Source organism: Lagopus leucura, unplaced genomic scaffold, assembly GCF_019238085.1.
Source record: "Lagopus leucura isolate 7727_CA_CO unplaced genomic scaffold, USGS_WTPT01 Super-Scaffold_73, whole genome shotgun sequence".
In the NCBI taxonomy this organism is placed as follows: Eukaryota; Metazoa; Chordata; class Aves; order Galliformes; family Phasianidae; genus Lagopus; species Lagopus leucura.
Genome location: NW_024962252.1, coordinates 76853792 through 76869490, shown reverse-complemented (window position 1 = coordinate 76869490; position 15699 = coordinate 76853792). Strand labels below are relative to the sequence as shown.

At 39.0% G+C, this 15699-nt stretch overlaps 1 long non-coding RNA gene across 1 annotated transcript in view; it reads left to right on the top strand.

Moving 5' to 3' along the window:
- Positions 1–6906: 6906 nt before the first annotated feature.
- The window catches only part of LOC122189466, a 40832-nt gene continuing 32039 nt past the window's right edge, over positions 6907–15699 (top strand). The window contains exons 1-2 of the long non-coding RNA XR_006181825.1: positions 6907–6965; positions 12396–12485. This is a non-coding gene — a long non-coding RNA (uncharacterized LOC122189466). The remainder of the gene's footprint in view (positions 6966–12395; positions 12486–15699) is intronic.

The following is a 15699-nucleotide window of genomic DNA, read 5'->3' as shown; positions in this document are numbered from 1 at the left end:
GGAGGTGCTCCAGCCCCCTGATCATCTTAGTCGCCCTCCTCTGGACCCTTTCCAAGTTCATCTGAACTTCATCAGAACCTGATTTTTTCATTAACTTTTATGGATGGAAGCTGCAGTTCACTTAACAAAATTTGCATGAGGCATACACATGTTCATCATCTCTGTCTAACATCAGCAGAAGACTTGAATTCTCTGTGGATAAGGAGGGCTCATTTCATCCACGTCAGGGCAACAAGAGCGGATGTGGTGGAGGGGCCTTGATGAATTTGTTTGAAATCCTGTAAAAAAAACTGAAGGGAAAAGCTGAGGGCAGTCTTCTCCGTGTGGATATTGCTGATGAAGATTATTTTCTGACATGGTTCATCGAGACATTTCTGAAATTGAGTAAATAGCAAGTTGAGTTTTCAGGTATCACGGAAGTGACAGTCAATCTGCCCAATTAAGAAGGCATTTCCAGACTAGATTTCAAATAGTAGAAAAGCTCAAGAAACTGCTTCTTCCTTCCTTAGCCTCTCTCTTTGCACTGAAAGACGCAGACTGAACTTGGCAATGTTAGCAATTCATTGAGGCTGTTTTTCAGAGCAAAACATAAGTGCTTCCAGCAAATGCACTTACTATATGCCTGTCTGCCAGGTGGTATTGGGAAAAGAAATGTAGACATTTTTTTTCTGCCTCATTGTAGCTACGATTAAATATAGCTATTGCTTAACTGTTTCAGTTCATACGCAAACGTAGAACTCATAGTTGCAATTTTCTATTGGTTAATGGGTCTATTCACATGTAACTATAATGTGGTTATTGGGCTATTTTACAGAAAATCAATCCTTAGTTTTCTTTTGCTTTTGCTGACGTAAAAGTGAGAATTTTGTTTCTGTAGATCCCAGATTGTCACAAACACTTATTGTTCTGATGTGTATACTCCTGTTCACAAATATATCAGTGTCACTGGGCTGTGTGTGATAAAAGGCTTTCATGGCTGCTAGGGATCTGGCATCTAGCCAACAATTCTTGTTTTTTTGTTCTTGTTTGGTTTGTTCATTTCCAGAAATACAGCAGCTGGGTGCCAGGGAAAAGGTTTTGAAAGGCTGATATATTTAAACAATTTAATAAAAGTTTCAGATCCTTTTCCATATAAACCTGTATATGACAAAATCACAAGACTTGTTTGGAGATGAATCTATAGCTTACTCAAGCTTAACTGTTGTGTACGAGCTGTGAAATGAAATTTTATAACAACTACTCTACCATCAAGTGCCATGTGCTCTTGCTTTATTCCTGCCTTTGTACTGGTAATGAAAAGTCAATGCTTAATCGAGGGAGGGAATTGTAATACTAGCAACAGTAAAAAAGTGTGATGCACAAATGCACGCTTCTCTCCTTGAGCACTTGTTAAGCATTAATTTTCCCTTACAGCAGGAGGTAACTTGTGCCTGTGTCTTTGTTGTATTATTATTATATAATCTACCAAGTGTCCAGGGCAGAATATGATAAGAGTTTGATACAGGAGTTGAATAATTCAGAAATCAAATAGAGCATAGTTTTTGTGTAGTTTTTTTTCCTGCGTGTTCAGTTTTCCATAAGACTGTATGTATATATTCACCTGTGTGCATGCAAGTTTTACCACCAGTAAATAATTAACTTAATTATTTTTTAAACTTAATTATTTAATTAACTTAATACTTTGAGCTATACAGTTCTTTAATTTGTATAAAGATTTTTTTTATAACTGTTCAATTTTCAGTGCTGGTTAAATTTAGGCAGGGAATGTAATATTTATTAAACATTACATATATAAAACAAAGTCAGTTTAACTTATTGTCATTTGGACACTTACAGGTTATAATATATTCTTACAGTTCTACCAAAGTTTAAGGCATATCCAGGTTGTTGTAGGACATTTTATCAAAAAAACGAGTCAGTAGGATTATACTGCATTGAGGAGCACACAGCTATATCTGAAAGTACAAAGCATCCCTAGGGACCTGTTATGACTGGGAATGCTGCAAATAGGTGGAACAAGCAGGGTGTGGTGCAGTAGTAACAGTGTGGCACAGCAGTTGGCATCATGGATCACCTGGGAGGGCACACCAGTAGGGCACTGTCACTTGTCACTTCCAGCAGTTTGGTCACAGCACCCACCCAGCAGAAAGCCATGTCCCCTGTGGCCTCACTGGCCACAGCAGCTGACACAGCTAACCAGACCACTCCTGAGGCACGTGTGACCATCCAGGTCCCTTCCAGCTCAGGATATTCTATGACTGTATGTATTTCTGCTAGTGACTTTTGGAAATGGGCAAGTAATTGTCTTACTCTTTTTCCAGTGCTGTATGACTTCCAAAGGGCAGCTCACCAGACTACCAAAGGGCTATTTGTGGTAGCAGTGTGGCATGTATTTCACCATACCACTTAGGAATTTCATCCTGCTCTCCAGTTGTGCCAGACAGAAAGGAGGAAGGATGGAGTAAAAACACATTGCATCAGTCCTGAGTCTTGTGGCTGTCCAGAAGATCAAATGTAGTTATTTGAGTGAAAATCTCATCTAAATGCTGGAGTACCTTTGGAGATCTGTATTTAAGTTTATCTTATGCGGTCTTTGTTAGTTGTTGCTTGAGATAAGTTGGTTTGTCTGATTTCTTAGGTGGGAATGAATGGGTCATTCATACTCCAGGTAGGCACTGTGCACAGAGAGTGAGAAAACACCTTGTCTGTTCTTTGTTGTGTAGCTATGAATTAAATACTTGCATCTGTCAGCGAGAGTTCTAGAAGACTGCAAGGTGTCAACAAGAAGGGAAGCAAAGCTGTGAAATAGCTGTTGCTCTCATACATATTCTCCAAGCATAACTTGACTGTACCACATATAGCAATCACTTCCTGGCAATTGTTTGAGAGTACTAACAGTAAATACAATTCAGAAGCTGTCTCCATTTAATACTTGATCAGGGTGAGGAACTCTTCCTTGGATTTTGGATCTTCGTGCAAAAATGGCACTGGTGCTCACCTTGCTGTTCATCAGCTCCAAGCAATGCCATGCATATGTGTCTACAAAATGCTTTTTTAAATGTTCAGCCTTAGTTTACTATCACAAAATCACAGAATGACTGAGGTTGGAAGGGACCTCTGGAGGTTTTCTGGTCCAACCTCCTGTTCAGGCAGGGCTACCCAAATTAGGCTGCTCAGGAAATATTCTAAAATCTTTTTATGTTTCAACCAGAGTTCACTGGAGTATCATTTTTGTGAGTACAGCTCTGAAATGAACTGCTATTTTCCATAATCAGTAGTTAAGTGCCAGTTAATCAAGGAACTCCTAAATCATGCACTGTGTTTTCTATAAGAATAGTTTTTGTCTTATCTGTAGATTTTTTATCTCTAGAATGGAATTCATAGGGAAAGCCTGACTGAAGACAAGTTCCCCTTTTTTATCTTAAGAATTAGATACTTAGCAACCCATAATGGGGAAGACCTTTATCCTGCTGAGGTAGCTTCTCAGACAGCTTGTTGCTTTTGAGGATCTCCATCCCTCAGCACCCAACAACACACAGGCTTTTGTGCAGGAGAACTGCAGTGCCCACTGCAAGTACCATTGCACACGACTTAACCTAACAAGGAAGTACTGGAGCACCAAAGTTTCTTGCAGAGCCAGCTGCAAATGATTTCACCAAGGTCATTGTATCAGTGTCATTAGCAGAATCAGCTTTAAGGGCTGACTCAGAATGTCACCTGAACTCTCTCAGAAGGAAACAAGGGCAAAACAGCAGGTCTGTGCAGCTATTCATGATATTAACACCAAGCACTGTGATTAGATATTGGGAAGTATGTATAATGATTTTACGACCTGGGGGAAAACCAGTATATTTCAGAGCCTCAGTAATTGTAAGAGCACTGCTTGGTAAGCTGCTTTTAGGAAGAAAATCAGGATCTTGTAAACCCCATTAGTACTGCCACTACTTGTGAAGCAATGCTGAGATGGTTCTGCTGCACTGCAGGTATGCTCCATTTTAAAAAGGCATTAGGAACACCTGGTACTGTTACCATAAGCCAATGAACTACATGTCACCCTATGTGATTCAGCTGTGCTTGAACCCAGTTTCTTCTCCTCACTAGCCCAGTCTGCAGGTAAGCCAGCACCCATTTGTTTTAATCCATCTAGTTTATAAATGTAGTTATGATCTTCTGAAGTCAGTACGTGTAAAGGTCTGCTTTTTCCTTGAGACATCTGTCAGCCGAAACAAAGAGATCATATTTTACCAATATGATCCATTTTCTATTGCGGTATCAGGCATGCTATCACAATTATAAAGCAGTCTCTAATATCTATGAGTTGCAGTTCAGAGCACAGCAGAAATACAAAAGGATCACTGACAAATTTATTTTTATTTTTGTCTATATTGGGCAGAGCTGTAATTTGATTTTCTGTTTGTTTCATTTTGCTTTCAGATGTAGGTATTCCTTGCTTTGCTTACAAAACTAATCTGGCAAAAGTAGCAAGTGACCAGCAGGGCCATCAGCAGCTGCCAGTAAAATAAGTGTGCTTGGTGTTAGCTCTTAACTACATCGATCACAGAATCTACCCTTCACACAGGCCTTAGCTCTCTGCCAAGTCCCTCCCTGCTGAGAAGTCTGGGCAATAGGAAAATATTTGCAGCATGCTTATGAGGCTATTTCAGTTCAGGCTGAGGTGCCAACTCCTCAATTAAGCACCTTTCACATTGAACACCCTCCTGCCAGTCTCAGCCTGTGGATGATGGCAAGTGCTCTTTCAAACAGTCTGATGGGAAAATAGGGTTAGAAAAGACAGCATTTCCATGGTATGAAAAACTATGTTATGAAACAAGTGCAGATAACTACATAAAGTACAACAATGTCCTATTATGTAAGCTCTAATTTTCAGCAAAAATGTGTCTATATTTTGACATCACTGTGATTGTTTTTGTTAGGGGTGTAAGCAAATTGCAGATTATTTGCACTGTTCCTGTTGTCCGTAAAAGACTCTTGCCTGCTGTGGGTAGGAGAAGGCATTCACAGAACTTGGGATAGAGGAAGACCTTCTTTTATGCACTTGGCAGCTGAGCTCTTCTGCAGCTTAGGAGACACAGCAGAGCTATCTGCCAGATTTTCATTTCTCAAAGGAACAACACTACTGTAGTATCAACTCTTTATTTCTTTAGCTAGGAATTTAATCTCATTTTAATAAGTAATAAAACATTACTTTTAAATTCTGCATGTTTAGTGCTATCATTGAATTCCAGTGTGCAGCTAAATGTAGCATAACACTAGTCAGGAATAAAAAATAAATAAACACCAAGAAATACCAGTTTTGTTGAATGAGGGCTTGTCTAAATCAAAAAGTTGTCTTACTGATTAGCAAAAAGAAGACAATGTAGAGACTACATTCTGCTGCAAGTGAATGCTACATTACTAATGAATGAGAAGAAAACTTTTTGGGTGAAATAACAAAAATGTGGAAATAGAGGAGAAGATAAAAGTAATTGTTCAAATCAGGAATTTTCATGTGTTGAAACTAAATCATAATTAAAGGTTCAGATGATTAAATAAGTCATCTTTGAGACACGGTTCATATAGGTCTACATTGAGGACCCACATCCTACACAGCAGGATTTTTGTTAAAGCAGAAAGCAGGCAGTTGTATTTTTGCACATGGCAAATGATACAAGCTGCTATAGATTAACGTGGAGTAAGTGTTGGAGCTATAAAAAGGGAAAGGTTTAGGTAAGCAGCACAAAGTGTGCAGCTAAGGGAAAAAAAAAACAAACAAATGTAATGGGAGTCTCAGTTGTAGAAGGATTTCAAGATTAATCCAGTGAGTATAAAACTTGGATTAAGTTTGTCTGACTTTGGATAGAGATACTACCTTTATGTAGAGAAGCGACTGTTCTGTATCCAACAGCAGATTATCTACAATTGCTCACTGATTTTGCTGTATGCATTACATGTGGCATTATTGACTTGCATTTTACTCAAACAATTAGCTGAAATTAGTCGCTGCAAGGATACCTGCAAGGTTTGGAAAAAAGAAATGGTAGTTATCCAGCTGCAAAGAAAAGTCACAAATTATAGACTCATCAGCCTAACTTTGTGCCATGGAGAGTTTTGGAATGAAACACTGAAGAATCAATGTATGTGACATAAGCCACTGATAACAGTCCACCCACAAGCCCCCAGAGTAATCTGTCATTAGATGAACCAGTCCAATTTTCTTGTTTAAGGGCATAGTTAGCTTGGCAAGAAAGGAAGAAACAGTAGCATATATACAGAAAATAACCACCTATCAGCAATACAGAATGTTTGTGGGAGCAAAGTATCTTACAAAATACATATGAGACAACTAAATAGCATCATTCTAGGCTGAATGGGCAGAGTTGTCGTATTTTGATTTTAACTATTTTAAACATGTAATCGTTATGCTCTATTTGATCCTTTTAAAGACTCAGATGGAAAATTCTGATGGCAGATTTTAGAGAACACAAAGCAAAGCTAGAGGAATGAGTTTGTTCACTTAATAAAGAGAAGGTTACATGTAGAGATTTTAACTATTTTCCAATGCATGAATGATTATTAGCAAAATGTAGTGCTCGGCTGGTCTTCATCCTTAAAATAGTAAAATATTTCATGTCATGCATATATGCTCCTTGCTGTGAATTAAGCTGATTGGTTTTCATCATTCTGCCATGTAAGGTGCTAAAATAATTTGTATAGGCATGCTGTAAAATTGTCTTCATTGGAACTTTTCAAGAAAATGGACAATTACCTTTGTGGTTAGTCTAAAGACCCTTTAGCTGACTTTCATGCTTATGAAGCCTGGAGGCTGAGCAAGGAGAAACCTTATTGAAGAGATGGAAGCTGCACTATGAGTCATGTGTAACTGAAACCCAGCTGAGACAAGAGCCTGCTTTAAGAACTGTGGACCGGCTGGTCAACTGGAGAGGAAGCCAGGCCTGTTTAGAAAGGTGGGATTTGTCTGAGCAAATATAAATATCAATGTCATAAAGATATATGCATGGGCTAGTCAGTTTAGGCTCCCTATACATTCACTAGACTACTCTGTTCTTACTATTTCCCCTTTTCCCTTGTGGTGATTCATTATACACCAACTAAAAGTTAGATGCCAAGTTTGAGTTAATCACCTTGTGTTCCCCTCATAGAATCAGAATTGTAGAATCATATGAGTTGGAAGAGACCCTTAGAGGTTGTCTAGTCCAACTTCCTTGCACTGATCAGGGACACATTACATCAGGTTCCTCAGAGCCCTGTCCAGTCTGACCTTGAATATCTTCAGGGACACAGCATGCACCACCTCACTGGGCAGCCTGTTCCAGTGCTTCACCACCCTTATTATAAAAAAACCTTCCTTATATCCAGTCTAAATCACACCTCTATTAGTTTGAAACCATTTTCCCATGTCCAATCACAACCTATCGTTCCAAAGAATCTGTCCCCTTCTCTCTTACAGCTTCCCTTCAGATACTTGGGTCACCCAGGAGTGTTCTCTTCTCTATGCTGAACAGTTCCAACTCTCTCAGCCTGTCCTTTTAGGGGAGGTGTTCCATCCCTTGGAGCATTTTTGTGGCCCTCGTATGGACACACTCCAACAGATCCGTGTCTCTTTCCCCTGACCATCAGTGGAGAGAAAAAATCTATTTCCAGGGTGTGATTCATCTCACATTAGACGTGCATGTGATGTTTTTTTCCCTGTAATGGCTCCTGCAGGCTGGTAGCACATGACATAAGTGGCTCATAAGATGATTTTGTAACTACCCCATGGTTGAAACGCAGGCACCTAGTGCAGGTTTAAATGAGGATCTCAGGGGAGTCTTCATACCGAACTTTCAAACCCTCTGTGAATTTTCCTCTCATCCCTTCTCATTCCCCATTTGGCTTGAGAAATTAAAAACAAGTGCTTTTTGGAAGGGACAGGGAGAGATGTACAGAAAATGAAAGCATGTAACGGATGGATATTTAGATAGTAATGCCTCACTTGGTGCATGCTTCTGTTGTCAGCTAGCCAATGAAATCAGCTGGCAGTAGGCTCTGGGAATGGATTTCTAATATGTTGTCTGTTACCTCTTCTGAACTTTGAAGCCAAACATATTAATGAATATCGCTCAATCACAAAACAGGCCAGGTACCATAAACAGTAGTTCCTTTTACTGCTAATATTGTATCCATGCCTACTTAGCAAAGATGAGATAAAATATTTTAACCTGACTTGCTAACTTAAGTGTTAATCAGAGTGATAAAGCATGAGAAGAAACATGCAATAAGTTGCTAGAAATTTTATCTGTGACCTCCTGATTTGGTGGGACAGTTTGCATGCCCACTGAGGATTAGAGTGCACTGCAACTGCCCAGACAGCACCAAAATTCATTCCTGTGAATGCAGTTTTGTGATGCATAGCAAAATAGTATCAGACATCCAGGTATATCGAGCTAATAAAGTATTTAGACATTTTTATGAGCAGTATACTATGAAACTGCTCTTCCAATAATCTCTGTTGAAGAAATTTGGATACAGCAGATGAGCAATATATCATATACAGAATGATGTGAGGCGATAAGTAATCACATCTATACCAGTTACCGAGCTTTCGAATTTCAAATACCTATTCATACATGCAGAAACATTCACATAGAGAAATGTTTGTTTAAACTACACTGTATTTTATATCTGACACAGGTTTCCTTCTAGAAAAAAATATCCTAATTCCTTCATATACATTTTTTCACAAAATCATATCGTATCTGCTGCACGATATTTATGCAAGAATCAAGGCAGACTGTGATGTTTTAGTTTAAACAGAATTTCTCAATCAATTTTCACATTATTTCATGATAAAATTAATTTTGCTAACATTCTGTATGTCTTTCCCCCTTTTAAAATTTGAGACTGGATTTTTTTTTTGGACAGCCTCTGGCATGATGGCAGTACTGATTCTGCCGAGTCTTTGGAAATGTCGTGGCACAGAGCGCAAATCATCCAGCACAAAGGCATGAGACAAAGGCGTTAGCATTACCCAAGAGTTCAAAGTGAAGCAGACCTCCAAAGTATGAAGCTGATTTAAAAATCATAACATTTCATCACAAGTCACTTTGGGGGCAGGGACCTGGCCTTCTTCTTTTTGAGGTCTTAGGACTTAGGTTTTTCCACCTTGCTCTGCAGCGTTCAAAGCAGTTAACCAACATTTTACCTTTTGTTCAGTGTCCTTTTTTAAGATGAAAGCTGATAGTTTCATAGACCTCTGGAAGTTGAAGCCAACAAATTGCATGTGAGGAAAATTCATGCAACTGTGAACAGCTCTGAGATCCTACCTTCCCTTCAACTTAATAAAAACCCAGAAAGGGCAGAACCATCTGTTTTTCATATTAGATTTTCACTTTTTGGAATAAATCCTGGAATAAAAATAAACCTAACTGTGATATTCAGCTCCAGCTCAATTTCCACTGCTGAAATGAAACAGTTTCTGCTCATTTAAATGAGAGCTGGAGCAGAACTTCTTGAGCAGTACTCTTTTTCACTTCTCTCTATTCAGAAAACAATTCAGGACTCTGTGACAGTTTGCTAACTCATTTTAAATGTGAAGAACATAAAGGGAAAAATAATTTTAATGTCACAACTAAACAGACAAACGTGCCTTAATTTAACTTCCTTTCAGGTCAATAGAAACTTTCCATTAACTTTGCTGGGCACTGAACCAAGTCAGATAAATCAAGCTGAAAAACGGAATGGAATCTAAATAAAGCTGACAGCCTGGAGTGAGATCCAGGGTAATAAGCTTAATGTATTGCCAACCCCAAACTCTGAAGGCATGTGTGCCTTGTTCAAAAACAATGTAGGCAGAGTGCGTCAAAGTGTGTGGAGGAATTTTCTGTTGTTGAAAGCATAAGTGAGTCGATTTTAAATATAGCAGCAAGCCGAACCTAGATTAAATCATCAAGCATATTTTTAGGCTGTTTAAAAAGTGTAGGTTTTTTAGGCTGTGTAAAAAGTACTAGAAAGTACTAGATACCACTTCTGACCAGGTCATTGTTGCAAGAAATAATTCTCCATGAGTTCTGTGGAAGTAATATCTGCAGATCTGTTGGCAGTCTGTAGCACATTCAATAGAAAATGACTTGAAGCAGAACTGCTGTAATGTTAGCAATAACTACGTTGAATCAGAGTCTGTGAATACTCTACATAAATGACATTTATTAAGACTGGCTTCTGTTAATGACACTGCACAGGGCTGCATTTGGCAAGCAGTAAAGATAAAGTGTAGCATTTGTACTTTGGCACTGTATCTGCTTTGTCCCAGTGTCACTTGGATATGTTATTCATAGCTTTCCTTATTTCAAGCTGACATGCTTTTGTATTTCCTATGTCCTTACTTTTGAAGAATTAGTTGTGGAGATTTTTGTAATGCTGTGTGGTTCCAGAGCAGGTGAAATTTAGATAACACAGAATTGTTAATCCCAGTCCTTGCCTCCAGCATATCTCTCATTCCATCCAGAGTACCCTGCATCTGAGACTTTTCTTGCTGTGTTTTCAAAAGCCTGATGGCCAAATATGCCTCACATTTTCTTCAAGTTTCTTTCCCTCTCTATTGCTTCTGATATGTTCCCTTACCCTTTGACTGCAATGTTCTCCCCTGAGGCTTAGTCATCTGCTTACCTCCTCTGCTGCCAGGGAAATCAACCCACCCATTTTGCTTTTGGGATTCTTCTTCACGAGTCTTTCATTCAAGCCCATCTCTGGTTACCTTTCTTATGACCCTTATATCCTTGTTCATGATACCACTACTCACCTGTATAGATTCAGCTGCAATCTTACTTGTTAGCCAGAGTTCTCTTCCAGCCACCACAGGAGCAGACATGGTTACACAAAAGATGGAAATGGCAACGCCAATTCTGTGAGGTCCCTTATAAAAGTAATGAATAATGTTTCGATAGCAAACAAATGGATTTTCAACCTCTAAACAAGTGGAATGCTTCAAGCAAGTGTAAAAGCTAATATGTTGCCATAAATGTCATCACTGCTAGCATGCCAGAAGAGGAATAGATAAAACTCAGGGCTCAAAAAGATGCTCGTATCTCTCTGAGGGATATACATGGAACTTTGGTGAGTCCTAGATCATGAACAAATTATCACAGCATAGAAAATGTGGTAGCAGTACAGAAGCAGCACTTTAACCTGTAGCAACTGTCAGATTTGGTGGTGTCAGTCTTTTTGGATGCACTCGAAGCACTTCTGCACAGCTCTAGTTAAATGTGCTGTATAGCAATATTTAGGCTTTTGTTGGGCTCACTGCCTTTGAGAGTCTGCTGAGTGAAGAGAGCCTCCCTGCAGCTGGCCTTGCTGCTCCTTCCAGTGTTGCCTGTGCACAGCTCTTCAAAGCTGGATCTGGGCTGGAGTTGTGCAGCCAGCAGACCTGTGCTGATGAGCAGCACCCAAGGGAACGCACCAGAGACTTCTGTGTGCCTTTCCACAGTTCTCAGTGTAGAGCACAGCTGAATGTGCTGGCCTTTTGATCTCTTGCAGCACCAAAGACTTCACAAGCCACAAGATCCTATTTGCTGTTAGTTCTGTTGGTACAATCTTGTGTTTGATTTAAATCAGAGGAATTCCACAGCGCAGCAAGGATCTTTTGCTATGACTGGACTTTCTCTCTCCACTTGCAGCTCTCTCTTTTCAGTCATTACTTTTCAGCTAAAATACTTACCCGCTGTCAGCCTTTGTGCCATGGCAGGATCAGAATGCCTTTTTTGTATAATGCCTTGGCTGGTTCAAGTCTCCTCATGGATTCTGAGTCTCTGTTTTTTCTCACATTTCACTTCCTTCAAAGCTTTGGTTTGGACGAGGCTATTATTGCTATTCCATCATTGTTCTCTGCAAATTGCTGTTGGTATTGCAAATGTTTATTTGGGTCTATAGGAGTTAATGAAGGTTTTGCAGTGACTCATGAGAGCTCAGGCTGTGATTCATCCAACCTCTACTGAAAATTCTTTCCAGAGCCAGGTCTCCCAGACTGAGACATATTGTCATAAGCTCTCACGTGTTATATTCCATGCCTTGAAATTCTCTCAGCAGAATCATTGAGCATTTTAGCTTGAATGGCTTTCAAAGTAATAAGATACAATTTACCTTTTGTTGTAGGGTAGATCTTCGTGCATTATTGCCATCACTTCAGTATATTTCTACTTATTTATTTCTGCAATTTATCCTTCAGATTACTGTTCCTCTTTCTGTCTTGCCTAGCGATGTCTTACACTTAGAATATAAAGTTCTCCTATGACTCATATTCCAGGCAAAATGCCATTCATTCTAATAGAGTGAAAATATATTTTCCCCATATTAATTTATCGAAATCTGTTTTTTGTTCAGATCATTTTCTGCACTTTCAGATATATCTTATTTGTTCCTGACCTCTTCTGGAGCTCTCAGCGCATTTCAGAGTTTAATAGATTAGACACCACAGCTCCACTATGAAACAGGTAAGTACTAAGAGGTTTATTTCCAAGTGACAAAGTCAGACATAGCTTATAAAATTCATTAATGGTCATAAACTGGTAAATGAGCTGTGATCTGAATCAATTTCTTATTCTGAGCTTAACTCTTACTTACTTCTACTTAATCACCCTTTCTTAGGTCAGCATGTATATAAAGCTTATGTTATTAAAGCTAAAATATATGGTATGATTATAAATTTGGTTTTAATTGGGAAAAAGGAAGAAGCAGTTGGAAAATGCAGTTCTGATACCCAGGGCCATTTTATTACTCCATATTAGCTCTGTCTAGAAGATGGAAAATTATCATGTGTTTCCTTTGTCTTAGCAAGCTGATTGCCAAGTCTAGAAGAGCAACCTCTTTACAGGATGCTCAAGCAGCCATCAGCTCATCACTTTTCAGCCTGAACTTTGAGCTGTGAGCAGTAGCTGCTTATCTCAGTCAGCCCTGACAGCTTTTTGAGATTTAGGGTGAATATATTTCTGGTCTTAAATTGGGAGCGATGTGATTGTCGTCATTATGTGCTCTCCAGGCTTATCAGTGCTGTTATTTTTCATTTTCTCTTGTTTCTAGTTAAGAAGGGTTACTTGTAAATAAAACTGCTTGTTTGATGTTTTTCTTGTTGGGGAGGAAGGGGGGGAGGAGGGGGGATATCTTTCTTACTGAACACTGCATCAGTACTGTTTAATTTGAAGATTCCTGCTTTTGGGCTTCAGTTGATGCTGTGTAGGTGGTTTTGTAAGGAAAATGAAGTCGGCCTTGTGAAGCTAATCAGTCTTTGGCTAGGAAATGAGGCTCTGTCTGTAAAGGAATGCTTAAGGCAGGACTGCTCAGTGTCTGGGCAACAAGATGCATTTAGCCCACAAAGGGAGTTCTACACTCCAACTTGTGCTCATTCTCAGATGGCATGAATTGTAATCGACAGCACTTGCATATGTACTTGGGTCTTCCCTGGATGTCTGGTGCCATCATTGCACAATGTTAGTTACATGAACTACACACACAGCTGTTGGAAATGAGGACACATGCAGGCTGAGATTTCAGCTTGGGTTCTGTTGTTTCCCTCTCAGTATGTTTGTCTATCCTGTGCACCTTCCCACTAAAGCTCCAGTACATGAGTTTGCTGAGGTAGCATAGTTCTAGTAAATGCAGGATACAGAAGCAATGGAGACACAGTGCGTTGTGTTTGCCCATTCTCCTTTAAGATGGGCTACACCATATCATTTCTGTTAACTGTGGACTCGGCCTTGCTCTTTGTGAACGTGCTTTAGAGGCATCTATAAGAGATATCTGTAGTCTTGCAGAAGGCCTATCTTCTAAAAGTAAATTGATTTATTTACATATATACTGCTCCCACAAGACACCGAGACACTGCACTGTGCAGATGTCCATAAAACAGACTCTCTGTCCAGCTATAGTGACATGTAGCTGTTCCTTCTGATAACCCTTCTGATAGTGTGGACAGGATCCAGCACATGTATTGGCAAATAACTCCATGAACTGAGTGAGCTCTTCTGCAGAAACCCAGAGAAAGCCACTTGCACCTTCTTGCATATCCTTGGCAGGTGTAAATTCCTCTTTCCACAGAAATCTAACAGTATGCAGGCATATACATATTGGGAAAAGAGCATCAGTAACTTGAAACAAAAGTGTATCAGAATAGAAATGCTAATGAGGTGTCGTATATTCCTTCACTCTGCCCTTTTTTTGCTGGTAACTTAATAGCAGACTTCCTGCAAATTATGGATGTGATTATCTCACAGACAGGAGTTTCTTAGGAAGTCCTTCAGGAAGGTGTGACACCTATATTCCCAAATACTGTTCTAAAGTAGTACGTGGTAGACATTATGCATTTCTAATTTAAAACTATTATAAATTTGTTTATCTAATTAAAGAATTTGTTCATATATACTGAGATCAGTAACACTGACAGATAAGCAAAAATAACGTTCTTTACTCAAGGAAGTACTAACTGGGAAACAGAAGATTTTTTGGATCTGTTACTAAGAAATTTGCAACATTTTGGGTTTTTTTTTAACCTCATAAAATAGATCAACTATATAGTATTTATATATCTAGCAGGAATATCCAATTTGTGAATCAGAAATGCCCTTTTGAAGAGAAGACACCTAAAGGAAACACCCTTTTGGAAAGTTTGGCTTCATCTGCTAGAACCAATTTGTAGGTGTTAGAACCCAGGCTAAGACCAAGGGTAGGAGTCTCACTATTCGCATGCCATGAGGCTCTTAGAAATTCCTTTGAATCACTTTGTATTTAACACTATCAGAGAAAAGGCTTTGGACCAAATGAATCTGGACCTGCCTATGCAGGTAATATACCTGTACTGAAACTTTGCTTCTGAACTGCTGTTCTCTTTACGTGCTCCAGCACCAAATTTCTCGTGAGCTTACATGAGTTACTGTCATCTTGAATAGAATTTTTCCTATCATTTCCAAGGCAACAAGACATTTTAATAGTAGACTTAAAACTAATTCACTGAATAGACAAACAACCAATTACACTAAAATTGCCGTTAAATTAAATATTTTTGCTTCTTCAGTCTGTTTTTCGTTATGTGTGGACCCTTGGCACCATCTAGTGTTTGAAAATGTATACCAACATTACCGAGCTCAAAAAGAGGTTTCAGCTGCAAAAGAAACCCAAAACAAAACAGAAATAAATAAAAACAAACCCACCAAGAAGCAAAACCACCAACACTGGTCCGGGGAACAATCATCTAATTAATTCCATTGAATTAAATTTTTCCAGTTACAGCATACAAATATACAAGAGCAGGATATGCAAAAGCCTGTACATGCTTGTGACTTAGGACTAGAAGGAATGGCCTCAAGTTGTGCCAGGGATGGTTCAAGTTGGATAGTGGGAAAAATTTCTTTTCCAAAAGAGTGTTGAGTCTCAGCTCCTGGGTCTGTTTAGATGTTGTACTAAAGGACATGAGTTAGTGGAGAAATATTGGTGATAGGTGGACAATTGGATTAGATGCTCTTGGAGGTCTTTTCCAACTGTGGTGATTCTATGATTCTGTGATTCTATGCCTTTCAGTCCCTTGTTGTCTGATGAAATTGCACTGGAACTATTATATCAATTCAGATATGCTGTTCTTCAGAAATATACCAACAGAGATTTTCTGTCAATATTTCATATTTCATGAATATAGCTTGCTACGAAGACTATATTTTA